The sequence below is a fragment of the Megascapheus bottae genome, chromosome 11 (assembly GCF_031878675.1).
Source record: "Megascapheus bottae isolate mThoBot1 chromosome 11, mThoBot2.hap1, whole genome shotgun sequence".
In the NCBI taxonomy this organism is placed as follows: domain Eukaryota; kingdom Metazoa; phylum Chordata; class Mammalia; order Rodentia; family Geomyidae; genus Megascapheus; species Megascapheus bottae.
The window spans coordinates 33,111,990-33,124,112 of record NC_143519.1 but is presented as its reverse complement, the minus strand read 5'-3'; positions in this window follow the sequence as shown (position 1 = coordinate 33,124,112).

Here is a 12,123-nt window from a genome sequence, read left to right as displayed (position 1 = left end):
TGTACAAATACCACAACTTGATCCACTCATCAACTGAGGGACATGTAGGTTGGTTCCATATCTTTGCTATGGTGAATAGTGCTGCAATGAACATTGTTGTGCTAGTGGGTTTAGTATGTCCTTGTTTCTGGGTGGTTGGGTAAATGCCAAGTAGTGGAATTGCTGGGTCATAAGGGAGTTTAGCCTTTTGAGGCACTGCCACACTGCTTTCCATAGTGGTTGAACCAGTTTGCACTCCCAGCAACAGTGTAGTAGTGATCCCTCCTGGCCACATCCCCTCCAGCATCTGTTGTCATTCGTTTTCCTGATCTTTGCCATTCTAGCTGGAGTGAGGTGGAATCTTAGAGTTGTTTTGATTTGCATTTCTTTTATGACCAGAAATGTTGAGCATTTCTTCATGTGTCTATAGGCCATTTTTGTTTCTTCTTCAGAGAAGACTCTTTAAGTCTTTGGCCCATTTTTTAATGGGATGGTTGTTACTTTGGAGGTTAGTTTTGGAGTGATTCAATTTTTTGAGTTGTTGATATATTTTAGATATGAGGCGTTTGTCCATTGTTTGGTTGGTGAAGATCTTCTCCCATTCTGTAGGCTTCCTGATTAGTTTACTAGCTATGTCCTTTGCCATACAAAAGCTCTGCAGTTTAATGCAGTCCCACTTATCCAGCCTTTCTCTGATTTGTTGTGATTCTTGGTCTTTATTAAGAAAGTTTTGACCTGTGCCAAGGAGGCCTAGTGTATCTCCTATTCCTTCCTGTAGAGTTTTCAGTGTGTCAGCTTTTACCTCCAGGTCTTTGATCCATTTGGAGTTAATTCTAGTGCAAGGTGACAAAGATGGATCCAGCTTTAGTTTTCTGCAGGTGCTTAACCAGTTCTGCCAGCACAACTTGTTGAAGAGGCTGTCTTTCTTCCATTCTATTTTTTTGGCTCCCTTGTCAAAGATTAGGTGGCCATAGGTCTGTGGTTTAATATCTGGGTCCTCAGTTCTATTCCATTGGTCTTCAGGCCTGTTCCTGTGCCAGTACCAAGCTGTTTTGAGAATTATAGCTCTGTAATACAGTCTAAAGTTTGGAATTGAAATTCCTCCAGAGCTGTTCTTTCTGCTAAGAAGTGTTTTTGCTATACGGGGTCTTTTATTATTCCATGTGAAATTTTGGATTGCCTCTTCTATTTCTTTAAAGAATGACATTGGGATGTTGATGGGTATTGCATTGAATTTGTAGATAGCTCTTGGCAAGGTTGTCATTTTCACAATGTTGATTCTTCCAATCCAGGAGCATGGGAGGTTTTTCCATTTCCTTAGTTCTGCTTTAATTTCCTTTTTTAGGGTTTTAAAGTTTTCATCAAAAAGGTCCTTTACATTCTTAGTTAAGCTAATTCCTAGGTACTTTATTTTCTTTGAGGCTATTGTGAAAGGAGTTTCTTTCCTGATTATTGCCTCGTTCCTCTCACTGTTGGCATAAAGGAAGGCAGTTGATTTTTGAGGGTCGATTTTATAGCCTGCTACTCTTCCAAAGCTTTGAATCAGCTCAAGGAGCTTGGGAGTAGAGTCTATAGGATTCTTTAAATACAGAATCATGTCATCTGCAAAGAGGGATAGTTTTATTTCCTCTTTCCCTACTTGGATCCCCTTTATGCTTGCTTCTTGCCTTATTGCACTGGCTAGGAATTCTAGTACTATGTTAAAGAGTAGTGGAGAGAGTGGGCATCCTTGTCTCGTTCCTGATTTTAGAGGGAATGGCTTTAGATTTTCACCATTAAGTGTAATACTAGCAGTAGGTTTCTCATACACAGCCTTTATTACATTGAGGAATGTTCCATGGATTCCTAGTTTCTCCAGAGCTTTTAACATAAAGGGGTGTTGGATCTTGTCAAATGCCTTTTCCGCGTCTATTGAGACAATCATGTGATTTTTGTCCTTGCTCCTGTTGATGTGTTGAATTATATTAATTGATTTGCGTATGTTGAACCAGCTTTGCCTCCCTGTGATGAATCCAGTTTGATCATAGTGTATAATTTTTTTGATGAGTTGTTGTAGACGGTTGGCCAGTATTTTGTTGAGAAGTTTTGCATCGATGTTCATCAAAGATATAGGTCTACAGTTCTCTTTCTTTGAAGAATCTCTGTCTGGTTTGGGGATGAGAGTTATACTGGCTTCATAGAATGAGTTTGGTAAGGAACCTTCATTTTCAATTTCGTTGAAGAGCTTGAGGAGTATTGGTGTGAGCTCTGCTTTGAAGACCTTATAGAATTCAGCTGTGAATCCATCTGGCCCTGGGCTTTTCTTAGGTGGAAGTTCTCTAATTGCCATTTCTATTTCAGAGCTTGAAATAGGCCTGTTGAGTTGGCTTAGTTCTTCTTGGTTCAGTGTGGGTATGTTAATATTGGCTAGGAATTCATCCTTTCCATCTAGATTCTCAAATTTGTTTGCATAAAGGTTTGAGAAGTATTCCCTCATGATATTCTGGATCTTGGAAATTTCTGTCGTGATATTACCATTTTCATCTGCGATTTTGTTTATTTTGATATGCTCTCTTGTTTTTTTGGTAAAATTTGCTAAGGGCTTGTCAATTTTGTTAATTCTTTCAAAGAACCAACTCCTTGTTTTGTTGATTCTTTCTATAGTTTTTTTGGATTCCAAATCATTTAATTCTGCTTTGATTTTAATTATTTGCTTTCTTGTACTGGGATTAGGGTTGGTTTGTTGCTCTTTTTCCAGGAGCTTAAGGTGTGACATTAACTTGTTGGTTTGCAATTTTTCCAACTTGTTGTTTTAGGCACTCAGCGCTATAAATTTTCTTCTGAGTACTGCCTTTGCTGTGTCCCAAAGGAGTTGGTAGTTTGTGTGTTCCTTACTGTTCAATTTCATAAACTGTTGGATTTCTGTTCTGATCTCTTCGATGACCCATTGGTGATTCAACAATGTGTTGTTCAGTCTCCATGAGTTACAGGGTTTTCGTTGGTGGAGATGTGTGTTCAGTTCCAGTTTGATGCCTTTGTGGTCTGAGAGTGTGCATGGAATAATTTCTGTGTTTCTGAATCTGTCCAGGTTTGTTTTATGGCCTAAGATGTGATCTATTTTGGAAAATGTTCCATGTGCTGCTGAGAAAAACGTATATTGTGTTGTTGCTGGGTGGAATATTCTGCAGATGTCTGTTAGATCTAGGTGGTCTATATAGTTGTTCAGTTCTAAGGTTTCTCTGTTGAGTTTTTGTCTTGTTGATCTGTCCATAGGTGAAAGTGGTGTTAAAGTCACCGACAATCACTGTATTTCGATCTATGTATGGTTTCAGTGTAAGTAAAGTTTGCTTGATGAAGTTTGGAACTCCGGGATTGGGTGTGTAAATATTTAGGATCGTTATGTCTTCCTGGAGGAAAGATCCTTTTAGTAGTATGTAGTAACCTTCTTTGTCTTTTCTTACTAATTTTGGTTTGAAGTCTATTTTATCTGATATGAGGATGGCAACTCCAGCCTGTTTATGGGGGCCGTTAGCTTGATAGAGTTTATTCCAACCTCTCACTTTCAAAAGATGCTTGTCTTTTTGGGTAAGATGTATCTCTTGAAGACAGCAGAACGATGGCTCTTGCTTTTTGATCCAACTAGACAGCCTATGCCGTTTAATTGGAGAGTTGAGTCCACTGATATTGAGAGTTAGGATTGAGAGATATTTATTAGGTCCTACCATTTTTAAAAGCTTTTATTTGGGCCTGTGTCTTGACAGTTCTTGTGGTCCTTAGGTGGTATGCTGTTTAGGTGCCATTTCTTTCCCTATATTGCATTTATTTTGGTTTTCTATGTATAGAACATCTTTCAGAATTCTCTGTAGTGTTGGTTTTGTTGCGACATATTGTTGCAGCTTTTCCCTGGAATGGAATGTTTTTATTGTTCCCTCAGTTATGAATGAGAGCTTAGCTGGGTACAGGATTCTTGGTTGGTAGTTATTTGACTTAAGGGCATGACATATATGCTTCCAGTCACTTCTTGCTTGCATGGTCTCTGCTGAGTAATCTGGGGTTATTCTGATTGGTTTTCCTTTATAGGTTACTGAACCCTTTTCCCTGGCTGCCTTTAGGATCCTTTTTTTGGTTTGTACTGATCCAGTTCGGATTACGATGTGGCGGTGGGATGTTCTTCTCTAGTCAGGTCTGTTTGGGGTTCTAAAAGCTTCTTGTATCTGGATGGGCCTGCCCTTCTGGATATTTGGGAAATTCTTTGAGATGATTCCCTGAAGTGTATTTCCAATACCATTGACCTCTTTCTCCAGACCCTCCTCTGCTCCCGCCAGTCTTTCTCGGGAGGGGTGTTGGGGTCTGAGTTAAGTTCTATTGCTTGGCCCCTGCTCCACTTTCCCGATGTGTTTGGGGATGTGCTGTATTATTCACACCTCTGTGTTCGTCTGCGGGAGCTGCTCGGTGGTGGGGAGTCTTTCACTCCCCTCGGGTCCGCCGCCGCCTGTGTTCTGTGTCTGGGTTCTGCCGCTTGCTGTTCTGGTTCCGCGTCTGGGTTCCGCTGTTTCCGCCGTTCGCTGGCCCGGTTCTGTGCTTGTTTCTGCAGCCGTTGGGCTCCCAGCCTGGTGCCCTCCACTGCCGCGGCATTTCATGGGTTAGAGGCGGTGCCCGCCCCCGCTTTCCCCGCGTGGAGCCGGTGCCAGCTCAAGCAGCTGTTCGCGTCTTGGTCTGGTGCGGCTTTCCGCGGCTTTGGGCGAGAGGTGGGGGAGGGGTCTTCGCGTTCCGAATTCTTTGAGAAAGTTGGATGTGAGCTTTATCTGGATTTCTTTTCCGGTTTGAGTCCTTCTCCGTTGCTTTTTGAGTTTGTTGTTGTGGATTTCTTTAGATAGTTGGCTCGTGGGACTCCCTGGTTCTCTCTTTTTGTCAGAGAAAGCTAGGTAGCGTCCCTATTGTCTTGGCGCCATCTTCCTTCTCCCCTCCAATCTCTTCTTGACTGCATGGTCTCTGCTGAGAAATCTGGGGTTACTCTGATTGGTTTGCCTTTATGGGTAATTGTTCTCTTCTCCCTGACTGATTTTAGGATCCTATCTTTGGCCTCTATTGATCCTGTTCGGATCCTCTCCAGACCCTCCTCAATACCAATTAGCCTTAAATTAGTCTTCCTAATTGTATCTTGTGGATTCTATGAATTCGTCCATTTTTCTTTGGAAAACCTTTATTTGGCCTCCTTTATGGCTTCCCCTTTTTCACATATCACTTTGTTTATGGTTTCCTCTTGTTTAGCTGTGGCTTCCTCCCTTATCTCTTTCTTTATATTTTCACATTTTTCATTAATGATGTTTATCAATTGCATTTGTGTAGCACTTGGAAGGCTCTCCTCTAGATTTGCTACTGACTGCTCCATTGCCTGTTTATGTTGGGTGGGAGATGCTATTCCTTGATTTGACATTTTTCTTGAGTTTCTTGTTCTGCCCATTTGAGGATGGGAGCAAGATTAATACTAAACAAGATTATAATTTTTCAGATATAACCAACCTAGACCTTTATCGTTGGCTGACACTAGATATTAGCTCTTTTAGATTGGTAATAACACTCTCTCTTTCTTTTTTTACACTTACATACAAATCTAATATAATCACAGATGACCAATTTATGACCAAAACGTAAGCTCCTCAATCCAGTCTCTATTGTATTTAAGTCCCTCTGGACCTAGAGTATAATTGAACACCTAGATACACAGCATTGCTCAACAGCCATCAAATGTAGATCCATGCATTATAAGAGTTGAAGGATGAACAGAGGACCAGAGATAGAAAAATATGAAAGATGACAAGGGAGGTAGGAAAAGAATAATACAGGAGTGTAAGAATATTATAGTAATGAAGAAAGGGTATCGTGTAAGGATAACTGATCTAAGGTGATAGACAGGTAGAGTATTTGTGTAGAAAGTTTAGATGAACTTAGATAAAACTTATCAAAATATAGAGAAAAGAGAGAGGTTGGTATAGGAGATATCAATGATACCAATTTAAGAAAGAAAAGAAAAAAAGAAAAAAGAAACAAAACAGCAACAAAATAAAACAGAACACACACACACACACACACACACACACACACAAAACGAAAACAAAACAAAAACAAAAACAGAAACAAAAAAAAAGACAAAAGAAAGAAAAAAGTTAGGGGGAGATTGTTCACTGTTCTGAGTTCTTACCCCAAGAGATATTAGGGTTGAGAGCCTGGAGTTTAAAAAGCAGGTGACTGTATCAATATGGATATTGTTTTTGTTCAATCTGTACCCAGAGCTGTCATTGTGTTTCTAGGAATGACCACAGTGACAGCAGGATTGCGGGAAAAGAGAGGAGGAAAAAAGAAAGAAAAACAAAAAGGAATGAATCATAGCATAAAAAAAAAGTTGTAGGTTAAATGGCAAAGAGAAAAATAAGAACATTTAAAAATGCAAATGAAATGGGGTAAAAAAAGTTTTAGAAAAGTGTATTCTTCAGTTTTTTTTTTTTTTTTTTGGTGGGGGAGAGGTTAGATAACTTGTGTCTCCACCAAATTCGGGATCTAAACACTTCACAAAATCTTTTTCTCTTGTGATTTGGCTTTGCGGTTTTTCGGATCAGATTGCTTGTTTGGTAAAACAAAGCTGAAAGATCCCCGGGCGGCTTTGTTTACCAGGTCTGCGGCGCCGCAGGGGGATGGACTTCAGCAGCTCTGGGACCGGATTTCTGGCTAAGGGATATCTGGGAAATCCTTTGCCAGTTAGGTGGTGCTGTCAGCAACACCTCTCAGGCTCCAATTGCTTTGGCCTGGGTCATTGCCAGCAGTCAAGATGGTGCTGCTCTCAGCTGGTGGCGGAGGGGTGCCGGTAGGCCCCAGCAGCAAATTGGGGTTCCTGAAATAGGGGGCAGGGACTGGAAAAAATAGAAGAGAGACAAGCACATCGGGTCTGGGAGGTCTGCAGCCCAGGTAAAAACTGCAGCTTCGTTTATTGTCAACTCCAGGCTTATATCCCTTCTTGAAACCAGGGAACTTCCAGGTGTTACATTCATATGGTAAAATTTCAGGTCATTTAAACAGAATAAGGCGGAAAACAATAAGACAATAAAGCCATTGTCTGATGCAAATCAAGGTACAGTTTGATTCCACTCTGGCTCCCAACAGAGGGGCTTCCTCCCAGTGCCATTCCCAGAGCAGAAGCGGAAACTTCTTGGAGCTACTCACAGAACTGGATTCTCTGGTTCTGTGAAGCTGGCAGGTCTGTGCTCGGCTGGGTGTCGGCTCTGGGTTCGTGCAGGCTCTGTGTGGCTCTGTCTGCAGCCAGTGGGTCTGTGCTTCTGTGGAGCGCTTTCTCTGCTCTGATTCAGAAGAGCCTTTGTCTCCCGGCCACTCCACGGTGGAGCTCCATGTTCTCTTTTTGTGCTGGTATTTTTCCTTTTTTTCCTCTCTGTCTGACTTCTCTGTGGTCCTAAAGCTTACTTAGGATCAATTTGTGTTAGAGGACTGTCTCCTGCACTGCCAGTACATGAATCTTGGCAGGAGCTCAGTATGTCTCACCCTGAACCACCGCCATCTTCCACCGAATCCCTGGGACAGATTTTTTTTTCATTTTCTTTTTTATCATTGAGGTAATGTATAGAGGGGTTAGAGTTACATTCGCCAGATAGAAGGTGCATTGCTTCTCACACATTGATACCCTTCTCATGTTTTTGTCCCCGTTTTCTCTCCCCCTACCCACTGCCAATCATCTTGTTTTCCCTCTTCCCTTTCCTACTTCAAATAAACAAATAAACGTATGTGCAATATACCAGGTAGCAAAGTCAGATACAGTAACAATATGAGATTAACCAAATGGCAACAAAGGAGAAGAGAAATAGTACATTAAGAACAACCATCACACAAAATAAAGCTCTTGTTTCCATATCTTAGAGATCCTTCCATTTAGTTTCATCCTATATGACCTTATTTACTTATGTTTTGAGCTATTGTGTTCCTCTGCTAGGAGAGTCCTAGATGTGTACTAATTATTAAAAATGAGGGAATCCATTGAGTCTATATTCCTTTGGATCTGGCTACTTCACATAATATGATTTTTTTCCCAAGTCTTTCCATTTGGTTCATGCTTACATTGCCAATTCAGATCATTTGCCATGAGTTAGGGAAATACATGTATGGTAGTAGTTTGTTTGGAATAATTTATTCCTGAATGTTTTTTCTTTTAATTTTTTTTATTTTATTGTCAGAGTAATGTATAGAGGAGTTAAAGTTACATTCATCAGGTAGTGGGTACTTCTTGAACACTGTTACCCTTTCCCATGTTTTTCTTCCACTTCCCTTTCCCCCCTTCCCATTCATCTTGTTTTCCATTTCCCTTCCTATTTCAAATAAACAAATAAGTGTATGTATAAAAATGGGCTTGCATATATGGGCTTTCATTTAAGAAAAAGTGTGGTAGAATGGCCATTATCTAGAAAACTAACAGTAACAGAAAATGGTGGGGATGTGTCCCAAGGGAATGCTAATGTACTGTTGGTGGGAATATAAACAGCCTGGAGTGGTGCTATAGCTCAAGTGTCAGAGCTCTAGCCTTGAGATAGCCCAAGAACAGTGCTTAGGCCCTGAGTTCAAGCCCGAGAACTGGCAAAAAAAGAAAAAAGAAACGATGGGACAAAAATGTGAAGGAATGCAGTAGTGATATTCCCTAGACACTATGTTGAAAGTGAACTATGCAAGTTGTTGAGGAGGGTGTGTGTGTGGGGGAATGGAACATGGATAAAATAAGGAAAGAGGTGACACTTTTCAAAAGAAATGTACATAGTACTTGACGTACATAATTGTAACACTTCTGTGCATCCCCTTTACAGTAACAATAGAAAAATACCTTTGGCAGGCCAGAATAGACTATTTTCATTCAGAATTGTAAATGTGTTTTTTGACCATCACAATAAAGGCAGAATTATTCTTGGCTTCATTCCTACACAAGATCTAATGGACCACTAATATATATTGTCAAAAACTGTAAAAAGAAAAATGTTTTTCTTTTAAAGATAAGCTAAAGAAAATGAGTGTCTCTGGTTAAGTGGGTAGATTTTCTTGAAATAAAAGAGGAAGTAGAAAGTGGAAAAAAATAATACAGGTGACTAGAGTTCCCCAGTAGTCTCTGGGAATTAATTCCAGGAAAAGTAGTTTGAACATATACAACAATTATGGCACGTGAGAATTAAGTGATGCTAAATGTTGCAAAAACTGTTGTAAAAACCAGTTGCATTACTCCTATTCAGTTACTTTCAAAAGATTTCATATATAATATTTTAGAAGAATAGGCTTGGATCCTCATTCTTGGAAGACATGGAGACAGGGTAGAGACAGAAGAATTTCTTTCTTCTTTCTTTCTTTCTTTCTTTCTTTCTTTCTTTCTTTCTTTCTTTCTTTCTTTCTTTCTTTCTGATTCTAAGAAGTGCTCAGTCTACAATCTGGGCATTTCTATTGCCTTCATATTCAATATTGTTTCCTGCCAATTAATTTATCAGGGGGACTTCATCATTGATTAACAAATTGTCCAAAATGACTAAAATGCTTATTTTTGATGTGTCATGTAAGTAAGTTATTAGATTTTCTTGAGATGAAAAATAATTCAGCAAGTGTCTAGAGATACAGGATGTATTTAAACTTTATCCTTCTTTTAAGCCGTGTATAGTCACAAATATTGTAAACACTATTAAAATGCATTTTTCCATGGTAAACAGTCATATTTTAATCAAAGGCTGACTAGTTTAGGGTTTTTTAAGTAAGAAATTTTAGAGCAATAAGGGGCCTGATATTCATCAGTCAGTATTCATTTTTGGCCTGACTGGAGTCCTGAATCTAGAGATTTTTCTTTCCTTGGTTTTCTTTCATATTTTAATCCCCCTTTCTTAGAAACATATATAAGATAAAAAGATAAGCAATGTAATAGACATTAATCCAGTTAGAAAACATAGAACTATTTCTTTTTGGGGGGAGAGCTATTTCTTCTTCTTTTACCTCCTCCTCCTCCTCATCCTCCTCCTCGTTCTCCTCCTCCTCTTCCTCCTCCTCCTCCTCCTCCTCCTCCTCCTCCTCCTCCTTCTTCTCCTCCTCCTCCTCCTCCTTCTCCTCCTCCTCCTTCTTCTCCTCCTTCAGTTTTCTCAAGGCTAGTGTTCTAACAGTTGAGTCACAACACCACTTCCTAATTTTTCTGCAAATGTGGTTCCAAGAAATGAAACCCAGGGTTTCATGCATGCTAGGAAAGCATTCTACCACTAGGCCATGCTCCTAGCTGAATCATGTCTTATCTATTTACTTGTTGGTAAGAAAATTTTGTTATCTTGAATAATTATTTTCTCTCATGCTTTATCAAAACTGTTGATTTTAATTCTGGCATATTTTCTCTAATTTTATCTGTTACAACAACGAATCAGTACAACAACATTAGAATAGCTTTAAGGCTGTTTCTTGTTCCTAACAGTAGACATTTATTTCTACAGACTGAGTCTATGCATTGGCTTGGGTCCTGTTGGGGTTGATTTCAGATTGTGGGTTGAGTTTAGTTCTCCTATATGTGTCATTTGTGGAATGCCTGACTTTAGGAAGATGCTTTTCTTGTCTTGGTCACAGATATCATAAGAGCCAAACCAAGCTATAGAAGACTATATTCTCTTTGCCTCTATCAATGTTTCACTGGCTAAGGCCAATACCAGGCAAACCACATTGGTTAACTCAAATTTCAGATTGAGCAGTCATATGGGAAAGGGAAAGTTAAATATTGTTCACTAATAAGAAGAGAGCAAAATATTAGAACTGAGGGACCTACCACTGTTTGGAAAGATGGTGGGTACAATTACTCCCTAGTATCTTCCTGTTATACTTATCACAGTGATTTTACTGACCTGAATTGTATTTCTGAACTATACTTCTTGAAGATAAACTGAGAAAGAATCTTTTTCTCCATAAATGAAGAGCATCATGTAGTTATCCCAACTGTATATGTATATGCATGAATGTAACTGACAAACACATGCCATTCAAGTGCTAAGTCTATTTTGTTTCATAAAAAAAAAAGAAAACTGGCCATGTTTCTCAATCTAGGAAGATTATAGAAAGATAAAAAGATTAGAAAATGCTTCAACTGTTAGGTTATCTTACCTTCTTTTAGGTTTGTGATTCTGGATATTACATGGTCAAAACTCATCTCGAGCAAATTCTACTCAGTCGCTGAGTAGATCATCTAACCACCTTCCAGTTTGCACTTGGTCAGAGAAGCAATTACATTCCATGGGCAGACCAATCCATGGATAAATACCCTGGGGATAGTTTTGAGTGTTACCATTTCATTTCTCTGAAAGCTGCCCAGTTGCCCACATGAACTTGTGGTATTGTGGAGGTCATAGTCCATTTTGTTATTTCATCAGTCTCTAAGATCTTTTACCTTGTCCTGATGGCTAAGACTTGGGAAAGACAAAAGTATCCCTAGGGTTGACTGAGGAAGGCAATGATAACCTCAAATAAGTGATTACATTTCATGGGTTACATTTTTTCACTTCTATTTTTAGTCCAAAGCACCAGAAGCTGGGGAACACTTTCTCTGATCTATTTAGCATTCTGCTATAATAAATAGTCTTTTGGTTAAAGACATTAAATCTTCCTGCTTATATGACAGGTGTTGAGGCTTAGTTTAGATTTTGCTATCCTCCGAAGACTCAGACTTAGAGAAAAGAGAATAAATGGAATCCTTAGATTAAGACTTATTTCTTTGGCATCCATAACAAAGGGAGATTTATCAGCTGTGGTCAGCAAGAGGAGCTGGGAACCTAAAGAAAAAAGATGTGTGTGTGTGTGTGTGTGTGTGTGTGTGTGTGTGTGTGTGTATAATCCCAAACCTCAAATAAAAATGCAGTGCTAGAATGTACTCTGATGTCCTATCTACTCTTACCTCACTTATCTTAATGTGCAGGACATATGTTGACTGCCATCTCTCCCTCTTCTCTTCCTTCATCTACCCTTACATTTCACTCCTTTCAAGTACCCATTTCCTGGTATTTATTTTTTTATTTTGTTTATTTATTGTTTGCCAGTCTTGGGACTTGAACTCAGGGTCTGTCTACTGTCCTTGGACATTCTCAAGACTACAACTCTACTATGTAAGTCACACCA